General features: G+C 39.0%; 1 pseudogene; it reads right to left on the bottom strand.

The window, feature by feature from the left end:
* The window catches only part of LOC139735434 (uncharacterized), a 114,182-nt pseudogene that overhangs the window by 76,575 nt on the left and 22,435 nt on the right, over window positions 1-15,172 (bottom strand).

Below are 15,172 nucleotides of genomic sequence, written 5' to 3'. Positions count from 1 at the left end.
GCAACGTTACTACACAAGGAGAGTATTATGGTGGTAAAAGTTGATGGCAAACCTCCACAAGCGATGCGACTATTCAAAATGTACCATCCCACTCCTTCACCTCCCGTCCCTTGCCAGGACATTACACCATCACCTTGGTTTTCTCAAGGAGGTACGTATATATTATAATGAGTAATAACTCCTTGGTTTCTTCACAAGTGATCTGAAATAAACAGTCTGCTGCATGGTTCTGGTTTAATATCAACCATCCAATCCTTACTACGTTCCCAAGAGTGGCATACAACACGTCAGACTTCTTTTCGCATATAAAAAGAGAAAATCACTAATTGCAAATCCAAAAAGCGCTTTGTTTTGTTTTCGTTTTTTTTTTCTTTTTTTCTTTTTTACATCTTGCAGGTTAATTGAGAACTGTCAAATATCCAGTTCTCAATGCGGACATCCTAGTTCAACTGTATCATATTCAATTGGAGTTCAAATCCAATGGTGAATTAATGCAATTCAGATCAAGTTGCGTTTCAAATATTTCAACGCGACATAAACGTGGTTTTAGTGATAAACATCATTTCGATTTTTTTTTTTAAAGACAAATTTCCATATAGGCCCTTGTTCGTAACGATATATCATGCATATAGGAAAGTGCCGATTGCATACAGAGAAGATAACGTTGGAGTTCCTTTTACATTTCGGGGCCTAATCCCATGAGATGCATGCCATTAAATCAATGTGCCCAAACTATGCTTTTTCTTCATCAAAATTGGTCCCATATGGTCACAAACAAGCTGTACGGCTCTGCCGGAAATATGTACTTCCGTCATGTTAGTATCGGGCATGTTCACACTCGGTCGTATCGATCAAAGGTTTGCATTAATACTTCTTATCTACCAAAATGTCACGAGTCCGAATAGCTCGAAATTATGAAATACGCATGGTGTCCGAAAATAATTAGCCCTATATAAACGTGCGATTAAGTTTTAAATTGCAGAGTAGCAATGGGCAATAATTATCAAGTACTCACTAAAATTCTCCTTCCTTATCCCTCCCCCAACAAAACACAACAAAACAAAACAGAAGAGGGGAGATAGACCGCGCTCGAGAGGGGGGGGGGGGGGCGGACGGTATACTCAAAATTCTCTTCTGACCATAAGACGAAAAATATAAACACGCGCGGCAACAGCGTCCGACCCAACGTAACGTGCATGATATTGAAAATGAAAGATGTCAAAACAAAGTCGTCTAAAACTTCCTTCGGCACCAGCAGCAAAGCGTGCCAGATAATGGATACCGTACCTTTGGAGGACAACCACCATCTCTCTTTTTTTAATATACGCCGAATTACACATCAACCACAAAAAGAAAGAAAGAAAGAAAAAGGAAAAGAGCATGACGAAGAGATGTACGCTAAAGCGTGGTCGTTTGCTTGTAGAAAATTGAACAGACATGGTTTCATAATGCGCAGACAGAACTCAATTGGATTCGTATTGCCATGGCTACTTCCATTAAAATACCTCACGATACTTGCGCTGTACTTTCTGCGAACTTTGTGAACTCCGGCCGGCCGTTCCACTGGTCACGACTGCATTACGGACGAGAGGGAAAATTATATGTATACATCATATATATTTCCCCACCACCATCAGGCGGCCAGCCTGGCCGGCTTTGGCCGTGCATGCATAGTAATATAAATTCAATTCGGGTGCCGCTGGAGATTTCGGGTGGACGACAGTCGCTGGGCTGCATGCGTGTGTTTCATTTGACGTTTTAACAAAGCATCATCTCCGGATAAGCCATTTATACACCCACTCAGGATGTAAACCAATACATGAAATCAGTGCAAAGCGGGCACACACATGGTCACAAACAATGCTATCGTTTAGCATGAAACAAAAACAAAACAAAAACACACAAGAAGCATACCACCAAAAGAAAAGGAAAGAGAAGAGAACGAAAAGAAGATAGGTACTTTGATCTTGCGCTTCACTCTCAGTGTTATACGCTATCATTACAGAAAACCAAAGCCCAAATTTAAACGTGGATTGAGTGAGAGCAGCAATATTAGTAGAACACATCAGTGAAAGTTTGAGGAAAATCGGACAATTTATTCAAAAGTTGGGGTTTTTTAAGTTTCCGACATCGCTGGATAAGACTACACACTTCATTATGTCATTTTGGACAACAATATGTAAAAAAAAAAAATAATATGAGAATTCCACAAAATTTACTTTTTCAAGAAATATACACATTCCATCGACTTGCTATTGGCATAATGTTAAGGTATAATGTAATTTCCCCCGCTCTCTGAAAGAGGCAAGTCACGTGCTCTTTCGTTATGCTATAGAAAAGTGAAAATATGTTGAATTTCTTTATATTTCATGATTATTGTTGTCCGTAATGACATCATGAAATGTAATAGTCTCCCTATCCAGCCGTGGCGGCAATGAAACTTTAAAAATTCATAATTCTTGACCGCATATTCCTCAAATTTTTACTGACATGTTCTACTAATATTGCTGCTTTCACTTAATTTCACCAAATTTATATTTCGGCTTTGGTTTCCTTTAACGTTGCCTGACGACATAGCTTCACATCTGGTGAAACGATCGATGAAAACAAAGTTGCTTCTATAATGTTCTTGTACATTATATTCGTTAAAAAGTTTCTCCATTATTGTGATATCTATCCATCTACTCCTTCCAGTATTAGTACTTTTGATTTATAAAAGCTTTTACATGCAGTGGCGAATTTCAACATCTGGCAGTTGACGAAGAAATTTGCTTTTGTCATATGAGTCATGATGGCAACACTATACACAATGAATTTCAGTCTTTTTGTATAATTCATTATATGATAGTATTACGTTCATCAGCTCCATTATCTCTAATTTGTAAGATCAGTTATAGACTTTTGTGAATGGGCTACATTTTGCTCTCCCACACACACAAATAAAGATTGTTCTTGTTTCATTTTTGAATGATATTCTATCCTGCACTCACTTCTCAGAGTGGAAGGGGATACATGAGAATATTGGGATAAAAAACTGTCAAACATTGGCGTTTCACATTTTTCACGCCCAGTCCCGTGTGTCTGCCTCCGCGGCGAAAAGTCATTATTGAAGATAACTCATAATGATGCAAACTGACATTACATTGCCATTTTGGTGCGATTCCACCCAAATCTCTGCACGAAAGAAAAAATCACAGTTTTGTTTGGTTTCTTGGATTTTTCTGTTTTTTGATATTTCCATAAATGAAAAATGAAAAATGACGGGCCAGCATTTGCTTGAAACGAATGGCCTGCGTGACACCTGTGAATGTATCTCCATACCACGCAAAACGTCACTATATGCACTGGTCTCGCTGTTTCAGTAATATTGATGAATGCGCTGATTAATGCTGTCACTACCGCTGGAAGCTACACCGCATATGATGTCGACGGTACTTATCGATATCAGTCATGCGAGAGTTAATAAAACATAATAGGGGCTAGAGGAATCACGTGCAAACATTCAGGTAACATGCACAGGTTATATACATTGTTGCCACCATGAGCATGCTGCATGCACGGCTGCCAACGACGCCATGCAGCGGTTTCTAGCATCCGCGCTCTTCGTTTCTAGCGTCGTCTGAGGCAGTCCTGCAAGTTATCAGGCTGAAATAATAATGAGGTTTGACTTCCAGTTCAGAATGGGGAAAAAATATTGAGTTGATGTCCTCTAGTGTTTCCATTGTTTGATTTTCTTCTTAAATATGGAAGGCGCACTGTCACCAGGCCGTGTTATGAAAATAATCACCCTCGGATTTCCTGTCTACTCGTATAATTTAAATGGGGGGGGGGGGGGGGGTGTACGGAAATTTTCGCTACCAAATTACCATGTGATTTCAAGATATACCAAAATTGCAAATGTCTCCACATCGTTATACAACCGAGCATATCACTTAAAAAGGAAACGTGCAACACGTTTGATACAAAATTCTACAACAACAACATCGGAATACCGATTAAACGAAAGTGAAAGGGAGTGTAGATTTATTTCCTTGATCATAATAACAGATCATAACATGACGCCACTTTATGGGGGCACTGTGGTCAAGCGGATGAGATTCTTGACTTTGATATAGAGGTCCCGAGTTCGAGTCCTAGCTGCCAAGTGCTTACGTCCTTGAACAAGATGTTTACACCCACGATGTCCTTCTCAACCCAGGTGCGATAAATGGTACCTGGTAACGCTGGGGTGATAATGATAATGGCAGGGACCTCCGGAAGAATAGTGCTGATATTTATTTATCCAAGGTAAATAAGATATTTTACTATTATCACTACTGGTGTTTCCGTTATGATAATGATGATGATGATGATAACAACAATAATAATAATAATAATAATAATAATAATAATAATGATAACAATAATAATAACAATAATAATATTAATTGTAATAATAGTAATAATAATATTAATTGTAATAATAATAATAATAATGATAATGATAATAATAATACTAATAATAATAATAACAATTATTATTATTATTATTATTATTATTATTAATATCATTATTATTATCATTATTATCATTATTATTATTATCATTATTGTCATTATCATTATTACTATAATTACTATCATTACTACTATTACTATCATCATCATCATTGCTATCATTCTTATCATTCTTATTTATCATTACAAAGATGAATTTACATTTATGAATATGACATTTGTATGACATAATTACAGCGTTAACCATTTCATCAACATGAAAGCAATACGAGTCTAATCATTCATCATTAATATAGGTCGCCTTATCTTCAACTTTATCAATCATACAATTTTGTATGATACTCCATATTCCACGACTTGCACTTAACATAATGTCAAATGTAAGCTTTGTATTATGTATTACATTTTGTTGGAGGGAGTAGAGTTATATGACTGAATTGAAATGAACTGAACTGAATTGAATCAGGAAATAAAGCAATTCGAGCAAAAACAAACGATACATTTTTATCATGAACTCACTGAGGTTTCCACAAATAAATCTGGATTTTATCTATCAGTGCACGTAAAGATATCAATAGCCTGGGGCCTTTGTAAGGACCATGGCAAAACGAACTATAAGACGAACAGATATATCATATGGTGTACATAGATAGATAGATAGATAGATAGATAGCATAGATAGATAGATGGATAGATATTATTTCTGTATTATATCATTATATATATTATTCATATTATTTCCCATACACGGCTAGAACTTTTGAAATTCTCAATCATAATATGCTGTCTAAACTGAAAATTTTCGTAATTATGTGTTATGCGATATTTCCGACTGTTCAGTCTCTCTCTCTCTCTCTCTCTTTCAATGTGTGTGTATTGTATATATATATTATATATATATATATATATATATATATATATATACAAACTCAGTACACGTCAGCTGACATCGTCATACTTTCTTCACCAAATTTAGCTCAAACTGCCTCTTGGTTCGTCAATGTCGAAAAAAAAAAATCACCCCATCAGAAGTTTTAATTTACGTGTTTCTGCATATGGATCTTCTTGTCCCCAGAAGAAGGAAACGATGAATTTGTTCTCATGTCAGGCCATGGTCAGACAGCAAAAGAAAAAAAATGTATTCTACCATGTCCTATCTAGATCTATCCCCGCGCGCGCGGTCAACATTGCACCAATGAACGGCCTCGCAGCGGGAGACCCCACACGAAGTGCAGCGGATGTGGGGTATTTCCTTGAATAATGAAGTTCATGGTCCCAACATGACTTCGGTGATCTACATATACGTGTATCACGTGGGATAGAGGCTTTTTTGTTGTTGTTATTGTTGTTTTGTTTTGTTGTTGTGATTTTGTTGCTGGCGAGGATGCTGCAATGCTGTTGTTGTTGTTGTTTCGCTTGGTCTTGTTTTGAGTGAGTAATCCAATGCTTGGGAAACAGCACGATCTTAAAGTATTTATGTTACTGATATTTATGTAGACAGATATTCATAGCCAGAGGGAAATGGGTTGGGAAAGAAACTAAAAGAAGACTTGTTGCTTGAGCTGACTCAGGGCACACTCGATATGGTTTGTTGAGACTGCTTCTAACCGGAGAAAAATTCCCTACACCGTTCATGATGTTGCATGCAGGATGAAGGTACACAAGGTTTTTCATAAATCACCACAGAAAATCGTATCTCATTGTATCTCGAAATTGGTATTTGCAAAGTACTTGGTACTCGCACTATTAAAGCAATTGCCAAGTTTTCTCATTCATATCAGGATGGTCTTATAAAATGCAACACCCCAAACGCAGTGCTCGTGGGAATGTGACGGTCTCTGTGTGTAAATAGCGAGTCGACGCCATTAATTGACAGGCCTACACGTATTTTATGAAATACTATCCCCGTAGACGAAATGATGATTGATGATTATGACGGCGATGATGACGATGATGATGACGATGATGATGACGATGATGATGATGATGATGATGACGATGGTGATAGCAATTTACAATAACAACGATGAATATAGCAGGAGAAATAGCCCAATAACTACAAGATTATCATCTCGCCGACAAAACGTGGTCCAACATACTAATGCCTGCGTAAGTGACTTCGTATACGTATACGTTTTACAAGATCTCAAGAAGGTTTCTGTACTTTTGTGTGTACGCGGATGTTTCACGAAATCCAAGCTTGCATTATGTGATTTATATTCATGGCATAATCAGCCATCCGGATAAATATGATACAGATTTTCTCCAAGGACGTTTTCATTTCTCAAATGGAGAATATTGTTCTTTTTACGTCCACAATAATGAATCGAATTACCCGCTTTTGGGGTTAGCTTGCATACCACATGAATTAAACTGTTTTGCTGTTGTTGTTGTTGTTGTTGTCTTTGTTTTGTTGTTTGTTTGTTTGTTTATTGAATTTCTTTCTGGTAAATGAACCATCTTCTAATTCCAGAAAGATTTTGCTGCTCATTACTGCCTGATTGGAACTTCGCTTCGAGACATGTTATCCTGACGCTAACAAACCACAAAGTCTGCCGAAGACTGTTGTTGAACTCACACAGGACAGATAAACCTAAAGATGTATGATACATCTTGTGTACCAACGGATCCTATTTCGCCTTCAAAATACAGAAGTTGAAATGCGTAGGGATATATACCTGAAGATGAGGGGTGGCTATACTTACGTGTAATGTTTGCGTATTAGGGATGGCGATGGGGGGGGGGGGGAGGATTTTGGTGATAGCGAAGAGAGAGAGAGGAAAAAAAAACTGTCGTGATAAGCGAGGTATACGCTCATCCGCGCAGGAGGATGTCAAAATTGTTGCAAAACGATTTTAGGTCTCCGAAAAACAATATTGATAGTGCAATGCGATATGGGAGACGTAAGCAGAAGACAATAATCCACAATTTAGTGGGTATTAGCCGATAGATGCGGGATTGGAGTGTCCATTAGCTGCAATCATCGTACGGCCAAGCCTACCGCTCGCTCCTCCTGGCATCAGCGTATATGCACCCGCGTGCAGGAAAAAAAAAAAATTCCATCTTCACTTTCACCTACCACGGTACGATATTTGCCCAGCGTCCATTGCTTTTCAACCCCCCCCCCCCCCCCGCCTTCCCCCTTGCCGTCTTAATAACGCAACGTAACTCATAACGTGCTCTGAGCGAGTATATCACGATTAACTCCACCAAAGGTAACGTTTCAGGTCAAATTAAACCATCCGAACTTCTCTAATGCAAATAATCATGCTTTGGATCTATTTTTTTTCGAAGCCCAACTCCGTAACTTGCAACATGATATTCGTTTACGTTATTTTGCCTCATCATCATAACATTCATTCATAAATACGCATCTATTTTGGTTATTGCAATATCATACAAAATGTCAAGATATATATAAAATAATGTACCGCCAAGTAATATATTCGGCTCTGATACGCTTTGTGAGTCTGATCAGTGATTTATTCCCGCAAAACATGACGCCAGAATTATGAGGTCGAATGCTCCTGACGAAGATCCTGGATGTCACAGCTTATACAGTCTTCCAATTACACTGAGCGGTATATGATATTAGCACGTGTTATCTCACCCGATGCTGAAGGCTTTTTATAACCATTGGGACACCCAAGGAAGGTTTGTGTGCGTGTGTGTGTGTGTGTGTATTTTTTAAAACATATACTCTTATAATTTTTGCCTCCCCCCCCCCCCCCCCCAAACACACCTACGTTCAATAATACGACAGTGAGAAAAAAAAAAGGCTTGGTCGGTGATTATTACGTCCAGATAGAACGAAGCGGTATTAGGTGCAGAGCGCACTGGATTTCCGGGGACAATATCCAGCTTTCTTCCACATAAGAATTAAAATAATCTCATATTGATTTATCAACACAGTGATTCATCGACGAAATAACGAAGGAAGTCGGCCTAGATGAAGAACAGAGTTTATTGATGTCACGGCTGCTTGACGAGTTTGCATTGACAAAATACAATCAAATGTAAACATGACTGCAAGGCAATCAAAACGACACTTATAATATTTTTCGTGCACAAGTCTATAAAGCATTTGGTCCAACAACGACAACAAAATGTTCCCATGCACGCTTTTATGGCTCGCCGCTATACAGCACGGGTGATGGCAACTTTTGAGGGGATCCCTCGCCCAACACGTACGTTGTCTGAAACGCACACTGCTTTACCGTGGCGGCATATACGTAGTCATTGCTAGGTTTGTTCGGTCAATGACACCTATTTTTTTTTTATACTGTCATTCGTGATTCCTACTACACTATGTACTCAGAAAAGTGCAACACATGAAGTTTGCATAAGAAAATACAAAGAAAAAAAAACCTTGTCACGTATTATCAGTCCAAAATGATTTACGGTCTATGTACAGTGAAACCAAGAAAATTCCATAAGAATTATCAATCATCATAATGCTATCATTTCAAACTTGTGCGCCGCTGACTGAGAAAAAAACACATGTAAAGACATATGAGTGATTAACTATAAAATTAGGTTTAGAGTGAGTTTTCGCTGCGTTTATACGATAGAATGTGAAAAAAGAATAGAACACATACTGAATTTGATAAACTCAGTCACTAAAATACTTTGCAGGAAACTGTAACGTTTCTTGAATAGGCTGAGTATTTCTCATTTTGGTTAGGCAACTGTTGGTTTAGCTATTTCTATTTACCTCCTGTAACAATATATATATATATAATATATATATATATATATATATATATATATATATATCTTACTTACCTGGTAGTTCTATCGACATAAATGCATTCCCCAATAAATCCCATTGAGCCTTTTAATTTCTGCATTGTTAAACACAGAATTCATATCATGATGACTTAGCCATAAAAGAATGTTTTACCAAAAATCTCGGACTCGGATACGCTGATGGCATTTTCTTGTTGTTGTTGATGTTCTTCTTCTTCGTCGTCGTCGTCGTCTTCTTCTTCTTTCTTCTGTCTTCTTCTTTTCTTCTTCTTCTTCTTTCTTCTTCTTCTTCTTCTTCTTCTTCTTCTTCTTCTTCTTCTTCTTCTTCCTCTTCTTCTTGGTTGCTATAAATTAGAAGGTACAGTTGCGTAACGTTCCTGGGGCCTGTTTCATAAAGATTGAGCGTAAGTTGCAATCAATCGCAAATTGCGTTTCATAAACAACTTTGCGATTGATCGCAAGCAACGCTCAATCTACTGAAACTTACGCTTGATTTTTCTTGAAATCCAGCGTAAGTGTTTTTTATGAAACAGGACTTACGCTCTATGTTGAACTTACGCTCGATTTACCGAGTTACGCTCAATGAATCGCGCTTAAGATCAATCGCAACTCTTCATGAAACAGGCCCCGGGTTCACCGGCTTCTAGTTGCATTTCAACCACGTACGATATCGAAATGTCTCCACACCTGCGCATGCCCGTTCTTGAGGATCCAGGGTCTTCGCTCCGTTTTCCACCGACGACGATCCTATCAGAGTCTTCCACTTCAGCTGGACGTCCTGGCAGCGCGTGACCCCAGCAGGTCAACCGGAGGTTAGAGGTCATGCGAGATGTTTCAGCCCCACTAAATCCATGTGGGTATAAACTATGCCGTTTTAACGACTTTATTTACGTATTCTTCGTGCACTTGCACGTGTGGCAGTCCCTACGATCGTGAGCTGTGTTCATTTACGCAGGGGGAGTCGTCTTTTACCCTGGTTTCGGCGTATAACATACGACATTTCGTTCGGCAGATACACCCGCTGCACATGCAGACCCCCTAATAAACCAAAAAGACGTTTTTGACTCAGGTGGTAGTTGAGCTAATGAAAACAGCAGGAAAAAAATATACGAGTACAACTTTTTAAAGGGCTACAACAGGTCATTAGTTTTTTTATACCAGTGCGTATTTTTTTTTTGAATAAAGTTCTTTGTAGTTGCTGTTGTTTATTTCTAAAACTCTTGTAAAACTCTTGTAAATTCAGTGGCTCAGGCCAATCAAAAAAGATACAAGAGATGAATGAAATAAGTATTATCACATTACCAATATCAACGACGTCACGTTTCTGTTGATTAAATGCATTGTCGCTTCTCCCAACACCATTTTCCCCTTCTTCATGAACTTTATTACATAAGGTTATATAATCCTCCGCTATAATTTGGGTATTTGCGAATGGGCAGGGTGTTGCGTCATTACGGGATTTGCAAAAAGAGAGAGAAAAAAAAAGAAAAACAACAACAACAACAACTGGGCAGTGAAGCACGGGCAAAGCTGGCACAGATCTGGTCCGGGAAACCCAAATCAACAATAATGGATACTTCCCGAATCTCATTATTACAGCGAGCCAGTTAAAGGAACTCTCTCCACAGAAGAAACTAGTGTCTTCGCTTCTTTATGTTGTTTTTCTCTTCTTTCTTTCTTTTTATTCTTGCCTCTGTGCGTTTCTCAAGGGGACCTGATTGATAACACGTGTCCGAAAACAAAAACAAAAACAACAATAAACACAAAAATGGTACCACCCCTGTCCCGTGTATAATAGCTTTATCTCAACGATTACCTACTTACGAGAAAAGTTTGACACTAAATTGTTTCGACGGGCAAATTTTGTTTCTCTTGCGTCACGTACACACCGCTTAAAAAAACCCCACACATTTGGAGCAGTGATTTTTTCTATTATCTATTTTGTTTCTCTTTGTGCTGGGGTACAAATATTTTTATTATGGCCTTGATAAGACACGTAGAAAGCATACATCGCTGGCCTGTAGCAGGCCTGTTGGGTTGCGGCTACACATGAAGTATAATACCGCATGTTTGTCGATGGCTGATCACATCTTGATGTGTATCACAGCAATCGACAAAACAAACAAACTAACAAACAACAAGCAGACAAAATAAACAAATTAATATAAACAAAAAACGAAGATATCAAGCATTCTTGTTGATGGTATAAGAGCAATGTGTGTTCCTGACACCATGAAAATTGAGGGACAAATTGTACACACGCGGTAATAGTGCAAGGTAGTATAGCATTTCAATACAATCATACATGGGGGGGGGTACAGCAACTGGCTGTAATAATTTTGCTGGTAGAGTTGTATTGGCAAATTTCGTTGTTTTATTTTCCGTAATGAAAGCCGACGTACAGCACAATATTTAGATGAAAGGGATGAGGAAAATTATCTTTGGCTTTCTGTCTCGGATTTCGGCTCGGCATATTACTGTGGGTCCTTTATATTCTGTTGTGTGTATAATAACACAAGGAGAAGTTCAATCATTCCCATCAAACCAATACACCCACGACTAAGAAAAATCAATGCCCAACATAAACATGCGCAGAAATGTTGTCATAACAGTTACACCGGAACACATATATTTCATAAACTTCCCTCTCAAAAAGGCAAACAAATACATACCGTTAGAATGTCTGTCATTGTTCTAAAATCACAATCCCTCTCTTTCTCTCTCTTTTTCTCTTTTCTTTCTTCTCAATTTGGAATACGGACGTTCAAAGCTGGGAAATAGCATTATATGCATGCACGGTTTGGTGAGGCAAACGACAAGAACTAAAACGTCGGTATTCAGACTGAGATCTGCGTTCCGTAAACTAAAATCCGGTCACCGAGTCCTGTCACGGCGCTTTGCTTTCTTCTTGACAATCACACCAGATTTTGCCCGTTACACCGCGTCCTTCGAGTAGCACGATATGCAACAGAGCAAGTTATGCTCCGTTGTGGTTAAATCTACAGGTCCACCGTCCCCTGTCATTCATATCCCTTTCATTTTTTTTTCTTTGATAATTCCAACAGTGCTTATCATTGATTTGAGTTACGTAAAAGGTAATACTGGGTAACCATGCAGTTCTTATGTTTTCCTTAACAAGTTGCCATCAGATCGATGGCATAGAGAAATAAAAATATAAAATTAAACATCATCAATGAAATGAAAAGCTGGGAAACCATGCAGGTAATATGAAAATCAGATCGACAAAACATTTGTGTGCGGACAGTTACGATATTCCAATTTTGAGGCCATCTTATTGTGTAGGCCTATGAGATCACAAAAAAATAAACGTCTCAGACACGAACGTCACGTGACTTTGTGAAGACATTAATTTTCCGCTTCTTTGTACGTGACTATGTCTCAAGTATAAACCAATACGAACAATATTCTCTTCATTTCGATTTTCCAGAGGTGCTATGACATCATAATATGTTCAAAGACGTTCTAATGTACACAAAAGAAAGACCTATTTTCCATTTTGAATAATTCTTGCCATCAACATGTAGAGTCCGTGTGGGCTTTAGGAGGGGAAATCAAATGCTGTGCTAAGAATAGTAAGGTGATATCACACGACAAGGATTTCATGTACTTGATGCCACAAAGGAAAAAAAAATCGATGAAGGTCACACTGACACACACAGACACATTGCTCTCATACACGGTATTCATTCAGTTGATTTTGCTCCGTGTGTTCTCATATTCTGTAACTGCTGAGCGCAATCTTGAATTCAAAGAATACACGTTCGTATATGCACATAAAAGGACAGAATTGAACACCAGGAATCGCGCCTGGCGCCAAAATGGTGGTTAAATTAGCCACGGACCAGACAAAACATGACACCGTCAGCCTATAAAACACCGTCATTCTATATGACATCTGGGCATGCGCCAACAGTAAAATATTGTAGAGAAGATTCATAGTAATGGTGAAAAAAAATACTGGCTCGGCTAACTGGTAAATCGGCAATTACATGAATTACAAGACCAAAACTTGGAAGCACACAAATAGGTGGCTAGCTGCAGTATGGTAAGGGATTACACAAACGGCGATGCGGGAGGATAGGGCCTACCCGTAGTGCTGTGGTATAAGGAAAAGGGGTTGTACGTTGGTCGAGTAATCGCGCCGCAACGGGCAGCGAATATGAGCCAACGGTAGCTGAGCCGAGAGGACGCCGCAGACGTGGGGCTCGAAAATTGCCGTCGTCCGATATAGGGGCGCCAACGTTTTCTGCACATCGCGATAGGTTGCGGCATTACTATTTTCATCATTGAGTACATGGGAGGACGGCAATATCATTAAATGAACAGACACATGAAATATATAGTCACATTTATGAATATGAAGGAAGTATTATTTTACCTTATGAGGTGATGAGAATCATGACCGTCTACACGGAGTCAGCAGTACCACTTCGTATGTGCCTGCACGATTGCTCGCTGCAAATGAGAAGGATAATCCATGTTATAGACCTATGAAAGACATCGGTCGTGTTGTATAGCATTGATAAACACTGACGATACCATCACAAATTAGTACGATCATGACTGGGCAGAACGAGAGGTGTGCTTCTACCATTGGTCCACCACTACAATTCCACGAACATATTTGAAAATCATTTCATATTCTGTAATAATGTGAACCAGTAACATTTCATAACACGGGTCACTCCGTACACTTGAATCAAAATGGTGTATTATGGCTCATCACAATACTCCTCCGATTCATCGTCAATAACCACGCAGTTTTTTTGCCAAGGAATGCAAGCAAGTTACAAAAGGAAATGCTCAAAACAAACATTGCGGACTGGAACATGCTGAAATACCGAGTGAAGATACGGAACTAATGTACGCACGAACATTTGCGAACAGAGGGTACGGCCGAATAACTCGTTTAGGAGAGGCGGTGGCGAAAGACGCTCGTGCCAGTGCGCGCCGCATCGACTTCGCCGAGTGTCCGCAGGCGCCAGGCCGGAGCATACGACGCTTCATGCATCGAGCGAGCAACGGGCCGTAAACACGCACAGCCTTGGTAACACACTCATACACTTCCACACACACGCACACACACATACCCCATATACATACACATATACACATTATCCACACACACACACATCACATCATACACACACTCACACACACATACTTATCGTACACGTATGCGACGCTCGGACTCGACTCGGACTCTTCAAGTTTAAAGGGAGTCGTTACCCAAATTCTACTTCGGGAGAATCACTTTCTTGACAGTGCAGAACCGCAAATTCTCACCGTTGGTAGCGTTAAAACGTAGAGCTTTACAGAGCTGTTATAGGAATCGCCATGTGACGTGCAAAGTATTATCGTTTGGGTTTTCAAAATGAAGGTATTTACAGCGCACTTCATCATAAATATTACATATTTTAGCTGTCGGAATAATATATTAGGTCCTACGACTTTGACAAAAGGAAAGACTGGCGTCGAACTGTAATGGTGACGGAAACGTGTGGAGCAATCGTAGAAAATGGAATGAAATCAACAACATGCATGCCATGAGTGCCTCCGTCCAGGTTGAGGCATTTCGATCCAGTGGAAAATAGAATTCCAAACAGATACATGGAAATATAGAAAATATCGTAAAAGGAAGCCTGAGCTTGAATTCAGGCAATTTCTGATCTATAGCTATATACCGTGGGTGAGCAATAACATTAGAATGACAATGACTAACATCTTGAATTGTCATTAACCCTCTGCCTGTTACATTAGTATCTTGTCCATAGATATTTGTGTGGACTTTGTGCACATTTGACTAATTGGCGCACAAAGGTTTAAGGACTGTATTACCACTATGCACATCCACTTCGTATTGACCAGTCGCTGATTTCATTCTTTTTTTAATGTTCTGAATTTC

This window comes from Diadema antillarum, unplaced genomic scaffold (genome assembly GCF_040938485.1).
Source record: "Diadema antillarum isolate AM-2024a unplaced genomic scaffold, OU_Dant_1.0 seq00000578_RagTag, whole genome shotgun sequence".
NCBI classification, from domain to species: domain Eukaryota; kingdom Metazoa; phylum Echinodermata; class Echinoidea; order Diadematoida; family Diadematidae; genus Diadema; species Diadema antillarum.
This window is presented reverse-complemented; position numbering and strand designations above follow the sequence as displayed.